The sequence below is a fragment of the Callithrix jacchus genome, chromosome 5 (genome assembly GCF_049354715.1).
Source record: "Callithrix jacchus isolate 240 chromosome 5, calJac240_pri, whole genome shotgun sequence".
Classification (NCBI taxonomy): domain Eukaryota; kingdom Metazoa; phylum Chordata; class Mammalia; order Primates; family Cebidae; genus Callithrix; species Callithrix jacchus.
In genome coordinates this window covers 150,204,470-150,222,334 of record NC_133506.1, presented here as the reverse complement: position 1 = coordinate 150,222,334, position 17,865 = coordinate 150,204,470, and the positions used below count along the sequence as shown (strand labels likewise).

The window sequence follows — 17,865 nt, the reverse complement described above, 5'->3', positions numbered from 1 at the left end:
TGTATATACACACACATGCACATACACCACGTTTTGTGAAGCACTACGGACCTTTAATATGTGTAATGGGCTCTTATTTTTTTTCTATTCCATTCTGTTTCCTTTTCTCCACCCCTAAGTTGTGTCTACGACTACTAGACACTAAACCGATGCTGTGACTCCCTAGTGGGCAGAGAACTGGAGTTTGAAAATCAGATCACGCTTTGCTGCAAGACTGTCTTTTGTGAGCAATTAAACAGGTATTTTCTGTGCTCTCGGTACCCTTCTCAGTAATGGGCACAAATAAGCACTCAGCAAATGTTTGTTGAATTCAACTGAATTGAGAGAAGCTTACAGTTATGAACTTCTGGGTTTGTATCCCTAATCCCTGCATTCGAGATCTAACTTAATTTCCCAAGATTTCAGAGACATGACAATGACCGTACCCTTCTGGGAGTGCTTTATGAGTCATTCTTCATAGGGTTAACAAATTGAAGAATCATTTCCTATGCTGGCCCTACTGCTGGTCTGTCTGGCCGCTCTCAGTGGACCTGCCCGCAGAAGGGAGAATGCGGTCCTGCGTCTGCCCAGCCTGATCGTGTGAGGGTGGGAAGACAGAGGGCAGGTGCCACAACATAGCCCTCATTGCTTCTCTTATGTCAGTTTGGGGTCTGGCACACAGTAGGTGCGCAGAAAATACCTGTTGAATTGAACTGAAGTGACATTAGGCCTCCAGGTCTGTTCCTTTGCCTTTAATGGAAGGAAATTCTACCAGGTTCTTTTGAGCTTTAAAAATCTAATTCTAAGTGGCGTCAACTAAATCTGACTGTCTGCAGAGGTGGAATAAACGGCTACTACATGCTGTGCTCCAGCTGCGTCAGGAAAGGCCCCTCGCGTTACAGACACGCTCCCCACCGATATGCCGGGGGCAGGCCACCTGGAGCGGGGCAGCTTGACATGAAGGTGTTCAGCCTTGCCGAAATACAAAAAAAGTCTGCAAAGGTATGCGAAAGCTTTTATCAGTCTTTTACACCAGACTGGGAAAGCCACTGGCAGAACTTTGCCTGGGAGCAGACCTTGAGAGAGGGAGGAGTACTATATGAGGAGTTGACCTGGGGTGGTAGGGGAACAAGCTAGGGACCTCAGAGATGGAAGAAGTGTGGCGGCACTGAAGATGAATCGACTGGTTCACGAATGGCCTGGTCCAGAGGCTTACTGTCTTCCCTGGGCTCTTTCCCAATGTCTCTCGGCAAAGAAGTGAGCGGTGGAACTCAGAACCTCTTCATCTCCTCTATCCGAAGCCAATATTCCGCTCTATGAGCGACGCTGGCTCTTGTATGCTCTAAAGCAAATTAAAAATAGCTGCTGTGTGCTTATTTTCCTGCAGCGAATTTAAATGTGTGCCACTGAGGCCATCCCTTTTCACTTTGAAGCGACATCATCCCACGTCCTCCCACACCGCCTGGATCCTGCACCAACCCACACACACCTCACGCTGGGAGCTTCAGATCTTGTCACTATTCCGAGCTGGCAATGAGGAGCCTCGGGCTTCAGAGGCACTCCACCATGCATAGTCCAGTCACAAGCAATATGGCTTGGGTAACTGCAGTCCCCGAACTGGCTAAGCCAATTAGCTAAGGATGGAAAGCAGGTGGAGTTATTTCCATATCTTGGCTATTGTGAGCAGGGCTGCTGCGAACATGGGTGTGCAGACATCTCTTTGAGATCCTGATTTCAGTCTTTTCGGATATACATTCAGAAGTCAGATTGCTGGATCATATGGCAGTTCTATTTTTAATTGTTTGAGGAACCTCCATAAAGTTTCAGTTATGCAAGATGAATTAGTTCTAGAGATCTGCTGTATAGCATTGCACCTGTAGCCAATGATACTACCATAGTCAACAATACTGTATGTGTTTACAATTTTGTTAACAGGGTGGATCTCATAGTAAGTGCTCTTACACACACACACACACACACACACACACGCACACAGCATAGGGAAACTTTTGGAGGTAATGGATATGTCTATCACCTTGATTGTGAGGATGGTTTCATGGGTGTATGCATATGTCCAAATTCATAAAATTGTATACATTCAATATGTACAGTTTATTATATATCTAATTGATAAGTAAAGCTAGTTGGTAAATAAAGCTAGTTGAGACCAGGCGCAGTGACTCACACCTGTAATCCCAGCACTTTAAGAAGCCGAGGCAGGTGGATCACGAGGTCAGGAGATCGCGACCATCCTGGTCAAGATGGTGAAACCCCGTCTCTACTAAAACATAAAAAATTAGCCGGGTGTGGTGGAGGGCACCTGTAATCCCAGCTATTCTGGAGGCTGGGGCAGGAGAATTGCTTGAACCCATGCGGCAGAGGTTGCAGTGAGCAGAGATCGCGCCACTGCACTCCAGCTGGGTGACAGAGCCAGACTCCGTCTCAAAAAAAAAAAAAAAATTAAATCTAGGTGATAAATAAAGCCAGTTGATAAATAAAGATCAATAAAAAGCTCAATATTGTATATCTAGTTGATAAAGCTCAATGAAAAAATTACCCAGGTTGGTCGCAGTTAAAAACTCACTCTCAACCATGAAGTATGCCCCACAAAGCTCTGCCATCCTCTGACAGCTACCAAAACTTCCTATTTTATCCCAGCAGGCTGAAAAAAGACCTTTTGGGTAAGGGAAGGTGCAAGTGGAGCCGACACAGATGACTTCTGTGTGCCTGGATTTGAGAGGGGACCAGCAATAGATTCCTCATGAGGCTCCACCAGGCTTTAAGGTGCATCATACAGGACAACAGGCTTCAGACTTTCTCGACTGTGACCATTTCACAGGACTCAGATGACTCCATCTTCACTTGGAACCAGAAGTTCCACACCGTTTTTGCTTATGCCGGACGCTGCATTCTGACGGTAAGTGTTTGTCACTATTTTAGATGACAATCATATTCCAGTAAATCAATTTTCTCACCCACTGATGTCGCTCACAGTATGTTGACCCCGGCCTTCGGGAAATCCTTTTTTGTTGTATTATTTGCATAGGTCACCAAGGCAAAAGGAACAAAACCCAGTTGTTAACTCCTTTTGATCCATTCCCACCTCACTGTTCAACACTGCTTTTATTTCTGCTGTCTATCAAGGCCTACCTCAAATGCTACCTCCTCCAAGAAGCCTTCCTTGTTCCCAAAGCCAGAAGTAATTTCCCTGTCTCAGTTTCCCTGTTAGGAGAATATGTCTTTCGGATACAGTCTTCCTCTCCCACTGAGTTCCTGCTTCCTAAAAATTAGCCATGAATCTATCATCTGCGCAGATGCTGCCATTTCAATGTTATTTCCTGAATTTTTTTTTTAAGTAGACTCACTAATTTCACATGCTACCTTCTCTAGCCTCATTCTAAACAAAAGTCATCATGAAATCATGTATTTAATGTGCTTTTTACATCTTACAGCATGTTAACATGTATATAACACTATTATAAGTTTCCAAATCTCATTCTGGTACCACCTAAAAACATCTCTTTTGAGGAAGACTTGTGCTAGCTGTGTAAAGCCTTGAGGGGCTGGATTTTGTCTACGTTTGGTTTTTCTCTAGGGCTCAGTCTACTCCATAAATGTTTGCTAAGTTGAAATCAAGTGCAGTGGATTACTGGAAATTATTTCTACACTAACATTGTTAGCATGAATCTGATTCATCCGAAGAGGTGATTGTCACCCTGGAAAGCAAAGAATGGGATTGGACTGGAAAGGAAGTGGGCATAGAAAGGGAGGCATTTGTGGGCATGAGAAGAAGAAACTCTCAGAAGCTGGCCACATGGGTGCAGGGGTAGCTGGGAGGTATGTGGGTTTGGGGAGAGGGTTACAGGCAGCAAAGGTGGGATGCCACCTTCCACAGCAGGCCACCAGGCATCTGTTCTGGACCTGGGCTTTAAAAGGGGTCATTGGCAGAAAGTTGACCTCCTGGCTGTGCCTAGGGGATCCCAGCCCAGTCCCAAGACCCCGCCTGGCAGACTGCCCTGGCTCACCGAGAGATGGCTGCACCCCTGCCTTTCCGGTGGTTGGGCTCCCAGCCAGACCTGCGCAGTGCAGAGGCTCCTCGGTTCCCATGGAGCTACTGCGGGTCTTCTGTTCCCACCAGCAGAGGACTGCCATCTTCAAGGCTCAGGATTTGTGGGTAATTCACAGTACCCGCTTTTGGCAGAATGCTGGGAGCATTCTGGTAAAACCTGGATGTGGCTTGGATCCTGCATGTAGGAATCCGTGCTACAGAGCCTGTGAGACCCTTTAAGGACTCTCTCACCCTTGGTACCTTGATATTTTATTTCATTCCGTCCAAAGAACACAAGAGTCTACCCTAGAGGAAAGAACCCTCTACTAATGGCAGGCTCTACACTCCAACAGGCCACACCAGGCTTCTCTGGGGTCAGGTGAAGGGAAGGTGGAGAGACCGGGTGAACTCAGGGAAGCAGGATTTGGGCAGATGGTAGAGGGAGGAGGAGTAGAGATGATTCTGGAGCACAGAGCACTTAAACGAGGTCCTTGGGGCAACCAAAGTGAGAGCACTGGGACTTGGCAGGAAGGGGACTGGCGGGAAGAGAAGGATAGGGGATGGAAGCGTTAGAGGTGCATCACCTTTTTAGCTAGGGCAGTCGAGTATAGACCTACAGCTGTATGGGTTACAATATTTAATTTCCCCAACTGTCAGGTGGTGATCATCACAGTGCCTGCCTCATACAGTGAAAAGTGAAGCTAATGTTATAACGAGTGTGCAGTGCGTAGCAGGTGCTCTGTGCGTGTTGGCTATTATTACTATTATCGTTAAGGCCAGGACAGCTTCTTACTATCCTACAAGAGGCTGGCCATGAGCCCTTGATGCTCTAGCTCACAGTTGACTGGGCACAGAATGAAGGATGTCCATCAACCCGAGGACTACTGAAAAGATGAGCTGGACCAGTCTGAGCCTCTCTCAGTGTTGAAGCTGGGACGTTTGAAAAGTATCCTGGTGGGATTGAAAGAAGCAGGCATGTGGAGTGAACTGAGTTGTATAAACAGTGGGGCTCCAGGGAAAAATTTTGAGCTATTGGTTCTTGGATCCCTGAATCCAAAGATTGTTTGAATAGCAATCTGAATCCAAATCTTGGTTCTGAATAGCCTCTGAATCCAAAGCCACTCTCCCTCCAGCTTAATAAGGGCCAGCCCTGAGACAGCTTCTTGCTCTGAGATTTCTGTGAGATTCTCTGTTATTCCACCTGTGTCTCTACCACAAAGCCCTTTGGCTTGAGCCAACTCCGGGGATTCTGCTCCTTGCAATCCAAGTAGCCAAAACTGAAGGAACGAATTGTCTTTCTGGTGAGTGTCCAGCCATGGTTCCTATCTTCTCTTTGCTCTTCTCTTTATTTTCTGCAGTGAGCTTATATAATCAATTTATAATTTTCTATAATGAACACTTATTTTGCAGCCAGAAAAAAAAAAGTGCGGTTTAAATGAAAGAATTAGCCCACCCATTTATAACAAGCAAAAGGTTTGTAGAAGAAAGACCAAGGAACTTTCGGTCAGATCTGTGTTCAAGTGGCTTCCTTTTTTTTTTTTGAGACAGGATCTCACTCTTCCCCAGACTGGAGTGGAGTGATGTGATCACAGCTCCCTGCAGCCTTGACCTCCCGGCCTCAAGCTCAGCTCCCTGACGTAGCTGGGGCCACAGGCATGAACTACCGTGCCTGGCCAGTTTTTAAATCTTCTGTAGAGACAAGTTCTCACTATACTGCTCAGGCTGGTCTTGAACTCCTGAGCTCCAGTGATCCACTTGGCTTCCGCCTCCTAAAGTGCTGGGATTACAGGTGTGACTCATTGTGCCTGGCCGAAGTGGCTTTCTAACTATCCAGTCATGTGACCTCGGCCATGCTGCCTCACCCTCTGAGCCTTGCTCCTAAAATGAGAAGGTGTGCTAAGAAACCCCTAGGTTTCCTCCTGGTTCTAAATACGGTTGCTATCCCCCGTCATCCAGCTTAGCAGAATCTGCACCCCCAAAGCTGCAGCTAGTCTGCGGGGGGTGGTTTACTTGGGAGTCAGTCTCTGTTCGACACTGAAAGCAGCTCCTTCAGAATGGGAGCAGGCACAGGGAGGGAGCACTGCTGGAACTCTTCCTTCATTTCTTCCTCCATCCTCTTACTTTGGCCAGCATTTATTAAAAACCTACCCTACACCAGACGACGTGCTAGCTGCCGAGACAGTGAAGCCAAAACCAAGGACAGAGAGCTGAGCCAACAATTTTACGCTGCAGTAAGTGCCATGTCAGAGGGTGTCCTTGGAGCCCTTCAGCAATACAGAGAGGAAGCCCTTAACTCTGGCTGGCAAGGTGGGGTGGGAGGCGCTTCCCAAAGGAGACGCCACTGGAAGGGTAAGTATGAGTTTTTCAGTCAGACAAGTGGGGCTGTGCTTCCAGGAAGAGGTAGAGTCAGTAAAACAGTGAAGCAGCAGCAATGAGCTGGATGCTGGGTGTGGTTGTGGAACTGCTAGTGATTAAGCAGGAGGAAATTCTGGTGTCAGCCAGGAAAGAGAAAGAGATAAGGCCAAAAAACGTGTAGGGGTGGGATCCTGCAGGCAAGCACAGGTCATATTAAGGAGGCTGGATTTCATCATCCCTAAGAAAATGAAGAGCCATCTCAGCAAGGTTTCATAGAAAAACCATTTTCCCCGCAGCAAGAAGGAGGATTGGAAGGGGTGGAGACCCTCTACAGGAGCCTAGGACAGAACCACAGAGGACCTGTGCCAAGGCAGGGCAGTGGGGATGGAGGCGAGCTGCAGTGACTGGAGGGTTTGGGGAAAGGATGGCTCCAGGGTTCTGGCTGACACAGTGGGAGGAGCTATGAGAAAAGGAGACAAGAAGTGCAGTTTGAGGTAATTGGTTCCATTGTCGTCATCAAAGCCCCTTTTGAGATATCTGGGTAGAGAGGCTTACCAGGAAATTAGCAATAAAAGTCTGGAGCTGAGGAGAGCTGTGGAGGCACCGTCACAGCAGGGTGATGTCACTCAGAAAAAAGGTCCCTCAGGACAGACAGTGGGAAAGAGTGTCCTGTCCTCACACAGAAATGTTGGTGTCATTGACATCTGTGTGCACAAGGAATGAGGCATCTGATGGCGATGGTCGAGACTAGTACTTCAGAGGCAATTGTGCACACAGATGAATACAAGAAGATCAGATCTTGGGGGTCTATGCTGGAAAATATGAAGCCAGAGTGTTTAGGAACAAGGGACAAAAGAGTCAGAGGTAAACCTTGCATCCAGAGACATTGGAACTCACCCTAGCATGAATAAGGCATGGTGGGTCGGGGTCCCACTCATCTAAAATTGCAGGGCAGCCTTCCCCGAAGGCAGGATTCCTCACCTGGTTTTCTGCCTGGCTCCTCCATCTTCAGCATGCCAGGAGCTGCTCCCTGCAGCATGAAGGAAAGATTGATTCCGTAGGAATGATCCCACCGTCCAACCAGCTGCCCTGCCTCCCTATATGAGTCACCTGTTATTCTCCCACTCCTCACTCTCCTGGAAACAGAAGGACCATCTGACCTGCCACCGACACTCAGAAGCCCCGCCATGGCTTTACTCTTTCTCACCCTCATCCCCTTATTCTGCCCAGGGCCCATGTCATTAGCCAGTGTTCTCTCCTGTTGTCTGCTGTTACTGTGACCCCCAACAGCAGTCGTTTCTGGGGCCCCCTGACTTTTGCCATTCTCCTCCCTGATCATTCTGGACCTCAGATCTACTCTCCCTGACCTTTCCTTTCCTCATGCCACCCGCTGCTTGGAGCCTGGGGCTTCCCCCTGCCCCATGGTCAGTACGGCCCCCACTGCCTTCCACCTGCCTCCCTCGGGTTTTCTGACCTTGACCAAATTACTTAACTTCTGTGATCTGAACTTTCTTGTCTGTAAAATGAGGTGGTTGGAACAGGTGATCTCTAAGTGCTTCCTACCATTTTTCTGCTGCACTTTAAAGACTTTTCTGATGAATACCCCCCCCACCAATAACTCACAGAAACCCCAGGCTTCCAGGTCCCCTCACCAGCCCAGTCTCCCCTAAGACCTGCCTCACACCCGAGGCACCTCTCCATTGCAGCAAGTGTGTACGTGGAGGTAGAAACTTCCATTACAAGTCAAGGCTGTGCTGGTTCAGTGGTGGGTGTGGGATACAGCCCAGGGTTCTCTATCCATCTGTTCCTCTTTGTGTCTGACCAAGACTAGGTCCAACTGGGTAGGGACTGGTCACGTGATTTTATCATACTTTAAGAAAAAATTTTATCATATTTAAAAAAAAATCTCCACATTTGGAGGTTGCAGTGAGCCAAGATTGCGCCACTGCACCCCAGCCTGGTGCCTGGTGATGGAGGGAGACTCTGTCTCAAAAAAAAACAAAAAAAACTCCGCATTCTTCATTAAATGTTTTCACAGTTTTTGTGAAGGTCAGTGGCTTCCTCACCAGGAAATCTCTAATTCAGGCTTCCTTTGACAGTGGGTTTAGGTCTGTACTGACATATGTAAATGCAATCATCATGGGTAATTCCTGTACCCTCTCCCCATCCCCGGCCCTTTTACCTGCCTGCCCCCACCTGCTCCCAAAGCTTGCATTTGACAGACCACCGTCTTCTTGCCTTTCTGTTTCTGGCTCTTGTTTTCACATCTAACACACACCCGCTCTCAGCACTTCATCAGGCTCTCTTACTGGGAAGACCCACTGGGCCCACCTTTCCGGTTTAGCACCCAGCCTGCCTGCAGTGGGCCTGACCTCACCCTTGGTTGCTGTGACCAGAGTGACTGTGGGTGGAGCTCTCATTACCTGCTCTCCTCCCTGCCTGCAGGTCCTTCACACACCTCCCCCTCCATCCCCAGCCTGCCGAAACACAGATACAGAACGGATATTGAAGAAATCTTGTGCAAACAGAAGTTTGAATAAAGCTAAGCAGTTCAGACAAGAGCTAATCCAAACCATCACAGGGGTGCATTTGTGTGGCGGCCAGATCAGTGCCAACACTAACATCCTCAGCTCCCTTGAATCCTGTGAATTCTGTCTGCAGAATGTGCTTACAAGGCTGGGAGACATCGGCCTGCTTCAGATCAGGAGCTGGCATGCCCTGGTTGCCCATGGCAACCCAGCTGCACGGGAGTGCTAGCGTTTGTAAATGTGTGTGGGCTTAAAATTATATTATTGATTCTGTCTGGAAGACGATAGTCTGATTTGTATATAGCTCTGAATAAATTACTCATTATCCTTTACAGTCATTGGAGGATGAACCTCTCTTTCTCCTTTTCTTCTTCTTCTTTTTTTTTTTAGAGACAGAGACAGCAAATTGTGTCAGCAGATGTGAAATGAAATGTTTCCCATAACAACCGTACTAGAGGAATCAACATCCAGGGCACCAGCCTGGAAAGTAGTCCAGGCATTACTGAATAAATAACAAACGGGTTTGGGACGGACGCAGCCTCTATCGGGTAGTCTATTCCAAAGGGAGCATACGGTGTAGTCTGAATTACAGTGAGATGAAGCCAGGAATAGAGAGACAGGCAGCTCCACCCTGGACTCGACTCCATCAGTTCAACCTGAGCCCAGGCTTTCTCTTTTGTCTCTCCCATGTATGGTATATATTCAGGCAGACTGAATTATTGCCCCAATTCCTCCTGCTCCTTGTATCCATGCTCTTTGCTCTCTGACCACGTGGATCCTTCCACAAAAGGCATCACGCATTGCCCTTGGCTCTGGGCTTGGTGTTGTAGCTCGCTTTGACTAACTGGCAGAAGTGGCAGGGTGCCAGTTGCAAGCCTATGCTTTAAAAGGTTTCAGGAGTTTCCCCTTGGCCTCCCGTCATTACTATGAGAAGCGCCTGCCTGGTAGGCCGTCACTTTAGCTGGGACCCAAATGAATACACATGGGGAAGAGTCAGCCGCGTCAAACCCAGCCAGATCGACAGTTCTAAGACCTACCCCAGCCTGGACAAGCCACTCCAGCCAAGCAGCAGATGCATGTGGAATGAATGTTCATTGCTGTATGCCACCAGGATTTTGTAGGTGCCTGTGGTGCAGCAGCAGCTGAATGATAGAATCTTCCTTTTTTCAACATCACGGTAATCTGTATCATTGACCATGGAAAAGACAAGAACAACATCCCTCAGCTCTCCATTTCCGCAGTCACCGATCACAGGCCTTACTGAGAGAGAATCGAGATCATGCATTACAATTTCAACTCATGTTGGGTCCTCGCTGTGCACTGTGTCATCAAACACAGCATTGCCATCAGGAACATTCTGGAGGCCAATGCAGCTGAAAAGCTCCTAGTAAATTGTAAGACTCTATCTCTACCACTGCTTCAGTGCCCATAAAAGTCTTATCCAAAAATAGGTGGGATTACGTTTGAATCGAGGAGGAAAAATGGCAATATACCTCCCAGAATGGATTGCAAATGTGGCCTTCAATTCATCTTAAAATGAACGCCTTTATCAGAATGCCAAACCCATGCTCCTTCTGACTTCCACATTTTCACTCTTCAGTCAAGGTTCATATTATATAAGAACGTTTGATCAATTTTCAACAGATATTTATTGAGCACCTGATGTTGGCTGGGCCCTGGGAGCACAATGCTAGACACCAGGTTGAACAGGAAAAAAAAGTGGGTGAGATGTATTGTTAGGGAGGGTAAGAGTCAAGACTGACTCCCGGGCATCGGTCCTGAACAACTGGGCAGAGGGAGGTGCTGTTTTCTAAGCTGGAAACACTTGGGAAGTTGCTGATTTGGGAAATACACAAATTTCTGTTTGGAATATATCATGTCTGAGATGCTTCTGGCACATGAAAGTAGAGACGTCAAATGGGCAGTTAGGTGTCCAGATATGGAGCTCGGAGGAGAGGTCAGGACTGAGGCTATCAATTTGGAGGGTTGTCAGCATGTGGATGCCATTTAAATCCACAGGGCTGGAGCCTGGGTGAGATTTTCTAAGCAGAGAGCACACCTGGAGAAGAGGCCCAGGAGGATATTTAGAGGAGAGGCAGAGAAGGAGTCAGGAAAGCGGCTGACAGGGGAGCAGCTGGAGAGACAGGAGGAGCGCCAGCAGACTGTGCAGGCAGAACTGGTGCTTGCCGTGCTGTGTCAGTTCACTTTGTGTTGCTATAAAGAAATATTTGAGACTGGGTAATTTATAGAGAAAAGACGTTTATTTGGCTCACAGTTTTGCAGCCTATAAGAGAAGTGTGGTGCTGGCATCTGCTTCTGGTGAGACCTCAGGAAGCTTACAATCACAGCAGAAGGCAAAGTGGGAGCAGGCATGTCCGATGGTGAAAGAGGGAGCAAGAGAGAGAGTAGGAAGAGGTGCCAGGTTCTTTTAAACAACCAGCTCCCACGGGGATGAGCGGAGCAAGAACTCACTCATTACCAAGCCATTCTGAGGGATCCAGCCCCATGACCCAGACCCCTACCACCAACACTGGGGATCACATTTCAACTCGAGTTTGGAGGGAACAAGCATCTAAACCACAGTACATGCTTTTCCACCCGCAGCCATTCTGCCCATCTTTCCCTGGCTGACACAACTCTACCTTCAAGCAGGTGTTTGGGGCCATGCCCTTCATGAAAGAAGGGGCTTCTCCCTCATCTCAGGGGGTGAATGAAACAGCCCGAGACAAGCATGGTAACCCCACTCCTCTCTCTGATTTGGGGGTAGTCATAAGCATTTGACACAACTTTGGCCAAGTAGACAAAGTCTACTGGGAGACTTTTGGGGATAGAGTTCTTTATTCTTAAAAAGTGAAAAAAAAAAAAGAGAAAGCAGAGTTTCACTCCTGCCTCAGAGGGGGCTTCTGTGTGGAGGTGCTGCAGAATCTTGCAACCAGGATGAATGTGAGGACTAAAGCCCATACAATGAGGATAGAATGAATATTCCATGAAATTACATGTTGAATTACCCAACTTTGGAGAATTCTCTCCCACCTAGTTTATGTTGTAAGTAATTAATTTTGTAAATGTGTAGGCATTATGGGTCTTCTATGACTTTCAGCCAAAAGCATCTGAAATGGTACTTGTGGTTTCAAGTCAACCTGTTATCTTGATGGTTAACCCATAACGTAATGGTTTCTTTTACCTTATATGGGGAAATAGCAATTACCCAATCCGTTAAGTATATGGTTTGTCAATTTTAACATTAACTCAATAGTATGCTTATCATTTGTTTCTTTCAACAGTCAAAAAACGAATTATTCTGCCAAGCAAGGAGCGTGTTTTAGCTTAGTCACCAAAGAAGAAACAGATCACTTTTTATTATGACATTTCATCAACACTTGGCAAATAAGAAAGATGGATTGAAAGACAGCATTGGAAATATTCTAGAGTTATTTTCCTGCTAACATGGAAATAAAATGATTCAATGTGAGAAGAAAAAATAGATTCCTAATGGTCAAGAGAACAAGAAATTAGATAGAAGCTTAAATATAAAGTACCCAGAAGTCACAATGTTTGAAATGACACTTAGCATCTTAATTAACCAGATTTTAAGATAACGACTCTAGAGTCTGTATCTTCAATGGTCTGGGATGCCCTTACAGCTCTTTGAATAGTGTTCTCTTTATTCAATTAATGCTTCTGAAAGAGCTTTAATTTTACATTAATCAAAAGCCCTTGTGATATTCTCAGGATGTACTCAAATTCAAGAGTTTTTTTTTTTAAGTGCAATTAAGTTAACAAGGCAGCGGCTCTGATTACAGGGACAAAAATTCCATAGCAACAGCCCATTCAACACACTGAGCCTGAGGCATTGCTGTACACCCTTGTTCGCACTGGGCTGTGGAGGAAGTGGTCAGGCTTCCCAGTGAACGGGACCGATCTCCCTCTACCCTCTTCCTGAGAAGCAAAAGACTGCTTCTTTGACAACATAAACAGTCACCTTATACTACCCATTTTTACAGCAAACAACTCTGCCTGCAATCCAAGCTAATGGAATTCTAACGAATTCTATGAGGTTTTTAAGAAACAGGAACTGAAAATAGCTTTTTCTTACCTGTTAACATGAGAGGTTTCTAACATTCCCAAAGCAGAACTTCTTCCTCTCCAGTTCATGGTATCGGACAGCAAGAATTCCCAAGTTCTTCTTTACTGATTAGAATTGTGTCCACTCAGTCCCGTGGAGCAATTGCTAATGATCAGAAAGACGTCTTGGGAAGAAAACTGTGCTGTTTTATGCTAGGAGCAGCTGGTGCTGATGAGATCTGCTCACAGTGGAGGTTCAGCTTCCACTGTCCCTGCCAGGGTTTGTTACTGGAGTATTAGGGTAGGTTCTTCCTTCCTCCACTCCTCCCAGGTACGTGAATCCTATCACATGTGAAGGTAATTGGTGCTCCTGTGAAGTTGAGGGTGGGGGAGGAAATGTCAGGGAGTGCACAAAGAGGAAAATAACTCTGGTATTAAACATGCTCTCTTATCATCTTGCCCAGCCAGAGTGAAATCAATAATAATTCTAACCTACATTTGGGTGCCACCTGCCATTCAAGACTCAACACTTACTATCCAATCCCATCCCTCCCCAACCTTCCTTATCTCAGATGCTAACTCTGTTCTTCCAATTGCTTAGGGCAAAAGTTTGGAGTAGTCTCCCTCCCCTTTCTCTTCCAAACACGCAGTGAGGCCACCAGCAAGTCTCTTCGGCTCTACCTCCATGGTATGTCCATCCCAACCCACCACGCCTCACTTTCTTTCCCAGTCCCTCCCAGCACACCCACCCATGACTCCACCTGGGCTTTGCAGTAGCCCCCTAAGTGGTCTCCCTCCTTCCATTTCCACCTCCCAACAATATATCCTATGTAGGGAGTGATCTTTTTAAAACAAAAGTTGGATAGTGTCAGTTCCCTACTCAAAACCCTGCCATATTTCTTCTCTCATTCAAAGTAAAGTCCAAACTCAGAGGCACACCCTGGTCTGTTCTTCTACCTGTAGACTTCACCTACCAGCAGTCTCCCTCAATTCTCTGCAGCCACATTGACCTGCTCTTAGGACATGCAGGGTTCCTGTGCTTGTTCCCTCTGCCTGGAAGGCGCTTCCCTAAATGGTCCCAAGATTCTCCCCTCCTCCCACACTCCCCTAGGAATGAGCTCAGTGCCTTCTTATGGGGGAGGTCTTCTCCTACCGCCCTCCCTAAAATAACAGCTTCTCAGTCCCCTTGATTCCCCTTAGCCTGCTGTAGTTTTCTTTACACTTCTGAGCTCAACACTGCGATACATATTTACATGGCAGAGTTATATGAAATACATGTTTGTATTACATTCATTTCATGTTTTCCTCATACTTCCATACTTGTAGTTAAAGCATACATTTATTAATTTATCAATTTTCTCCCTCTGGCATATTAGCTCCATAAATGTACATTTATCCTTTTTCCTGAGGAATCGTTAGAGCCTAGAACTCTGCCTAACACAGATAAAGAATGAACTGGCACTTCCCAGTTTGCCAGTGACCTCCAAACACTTCATCTACTTAATCCTTGTAATAACTGCGGTAGAGTTGTAATCCTTACCTACACAGGAAGAAAAAAGTTCAGATAAGACGTGATGCATGTGAGATTTCATAATCAGTAAGCAACACAGCCGTTTTCTGTCTGGAGATGGGCCGGTCCTCAAGGTGGGGTCCTTTGAACCTCACAACAATGACCTCTCCCAGCCTCTAAAAAAAAAAGGGTAGTGATGCTCTAGTTTTAAACACTACATGTGAGATATCATCCAGGACAGAACTTTGATGTCGATTCCTCCAAAGTTCCCTGGGATGGACATCTGCGTGGTTTTGTTTGCGTTTGTTTCTTTTTTCTGCCCCAGTAGCTTTATTACCCTTGTTCGGCTCACAGGAACTCTCTGCTATCAAAAGCCCCTTCCATTCAGTTAGGTGGAGCCGACTTTGCTCTGTCTCACTCCTTCCCCAACTTACACTATCACCACTGTTAATCGGTGAGTTTGCTGAACATCTTCTCAGCTCTACCTTTATGTAAAGATGTTCAATTTTATATAAATGAGATCATACCATCTTGCAACCTGGTTTTTTTCACTTAGCAAGATATCTAGACACACTGCCACGTGTGTACCTATGCAACAATCTTGCATGTTCTTCACATGTACCCCAAAACCTAAAACGCAATAAAAAAAAAAGAAAAAAAAAGATATCTAGACTATCTTTCTGTATCAATAAAAACAGACCTAAATGTGCCCATGACATTTCTTTCTGAATTTCCTTAACAGTACCCTGTCCATGAGCGTAACGGTTGTTGACATTTTCCCAGGGTTTTATATAGTGCTTTTCGTAGGGCCCTAAAAAGTTAAAAGAAAAAAACTAAAGAATGGGCTTAGCTGGGACAAAAAGGAACAAATATTCTGAGAAATGGGGTCAAGTGCAAAAGGGGCACCAGCACTCGGGCATCCTGCAACATGCACTCAGCTCATGGCCCACCTGTGCCCCAGCATCCCGTCCACAAGCACCAGCTTCCCACACAACTCCCTCCAAGCCCTGCCTCTTGGCAGACAACCTTCCTTCTGCTGTCTTGCCCATTGTATCCTTGCAACATACCTCCACTTTGTGTAATCAACCTGCCTTTCTAGGCCGGGTGCAGTGGTTCGCGCCTGTAATCCCAGCACTTTGGGAGGCCGAGGTGGGCGGATCATGAGGTCAAGAGATCAAGACCATCCTGACCAATATGGTGAAACTCTGTCTCTATCAAAAATACAAAAAATTAACCGGGTGTGGTGGTGTGTGTCTGTAATCCCAGCTACTCGGGAGGCTGAGGCAGGAGAATTGCTTGAAACCGGAAAATGGAAGTTGCAGTGAGCAGGGACCACTGCACTCCAGCCTGGCGTTAAATTGAGACTCAGTCTCAAAAAAAAAAAAAAAAAAAAAACAACAAAAAACAAAAAACAACCTGCCTTTCGAAACTCATTCCTGTCTTGATAAATAATTTTACTCCCATGCTCCAGCCTCAGACAATCACTGACCATGACACGTTGATGAATAATCACAACAAAAACCAGTATGTAACTTTTCCCCTTTGTGCAAAGATGTCATTAGTGTTTATTTAAGAAAACGGAACTCTGAAACATATCGCCAAACTGTCCCTTGGAAATATTGTACCCAATTTACACTTTATTATGAGTTGAACTGTGTTCCTCGAAAAGATACGTTGCATTTCCAACCTCCAGAACCTGTAAATGCCACTTTATTTGCAGATGTAATCAAGTTAAGAGAAAGCCATGAGGGATTAGAGTGGGTTATAACCCAATGAGTGGAGTGCTTATAGAAGAGACTTTAGACACAGACAGACACAGAAGGAAGATGGAGAATGTCATGTATCAACAGAGGCAGAGATTAGAGTGATAAATCTACAAACCAATCAAGGCCAGCACTACCAGAAGCTGGAAGAAGCAGGGGAGGATCTTTCCTTGCAAGCTTTCTGACTTCTAGCCCCTAGAATAATGAGATAATACATTTATGTTATGTTAAGCCACCTAGTTTGTGGTGCTTTGATACAGAGACTCTGGGAGATTCATACACACCCCACGTATGCACGAGCGTGCCCTTTCCCATCCTTGCTGACACTGGGTCATCTTTGCCAGTGTGGCAAACCATTGTCCGTTTTTCCACTGAGGCATTTGTTATTTTGTTATTGATTTACAAATACTACTATTAATATTTGCATAGACAATACTACTATTGCTGCTTTTTATGATGCAAATACCTTTTCAGTTATTTGTCTCCTAAACATTTTTACAGTTACAATTTTTTGGTGGGGAGGGGGATGTCTTTTTGTTTATTTTAGCCGCACTTTAATTTTAAGTAGACAAATGTATTAGTCTCTTTATTTAAGTTTCTGGTTCTTACAGCATGCTTGGAAAAGGCTTTCCTTAGCCACAGATTTACTTTTAAAAATTATCTTTTATAGTTAGAATGATTTATAATCTTTTGGGTATATACCCAGTAATGAGATTGTTTGATCAAATGATATTTCTGGTTCTAGATCCTTGAGGAATCACCACACTGTCTTCCACAATGGTTGAGCACAATCGTTTATGGCAGCACTATTTACAGTAGCAAAGACTTGGGAACAGCTCAAATGCCCATCAATGATAGACTGGATAAAGAAAATGTGGCACATATACACCATGGAATACTATGTAGCCATAAAAAAGAATGAGTTCATGTCCTTTGCAGGGACATGGATGAAGCTGGAAGCCATCGCTCTCAGCAAACCAACACAGGAACAGAAAACCAAACACCTCATGTTCTCACTTGTAAGTGGGAGCTGAATAATGAGAATACACGGACACAAGGAGAGGAACATCAAGCACCGGGGCCTGTTGGGGGGTGGGGGGCAAGGGGAGGGAAACCATCAGAACAAACACCTAATGCGGGCAGGACTTAGAACCTAGATGACTAGTTGATAGGTGGAGCAAACCACCGTGGCACACGTATACCTATGTGACAAACCTGCATGTTCTGCACACTTATCCAGAACTTAAAGTAAAAAAATAAATTAAACAAGAAATTCTTCTAGTATATTTTATAGATACATTTACTTATTTCTTCCATCTAAAATTTATTTTTGTTGAGTAGTAGATTGAAGATGCATCTTTTTTTTCTCTGAAGGATTTTTAAAAAAATAACGTGTATTCGATGAACCATTTTTTTCTCACAGTTTTTCACTGGCACCTTCATCACATACTAAGTTCCCATCTATATTTTAGCCTTTTTCTTGATCCTATTTTTGTCCGATTAATCTGTTCATCTTTCCTGATACCTGTAACGTAGTACAGTGTGGCAACTTTACAATACATGTTAATATTTGTAAGGGAAGTTTTCTCCTAATGTCTCATCTTAAACATTTCCTGG

At 45.5% G+C, this 17,865-nt stretch overlaps 1 long non-coding RNA gene across 4 annotated transcripts in view; it reads left to right on the top strand.

Annotated features, from left to right (window-relative positions):
- Positions 1–17,322, top strand: part of LOC144582893 (uncharacterized) — a 42,449-nt gene extending 25,127 nt beyond the window's left edge. The window contains exons 2-4 of one of the 4 annotated variants that reach the window (XR_013536439.1): positions 2,638–2,896; positions 6,158–6,376; positions 9,301–17,322. This is a non-coding gene — a long non-coding RNA (uncharacterized LOC144582893). The other 3 variants (XR_013536438.1, XR_013536436.1, XR_013536437.1) reach the window with 3 other exon arrangements.
- Positions 17,323–17,865: the final 543 nt, after the last annotated feature.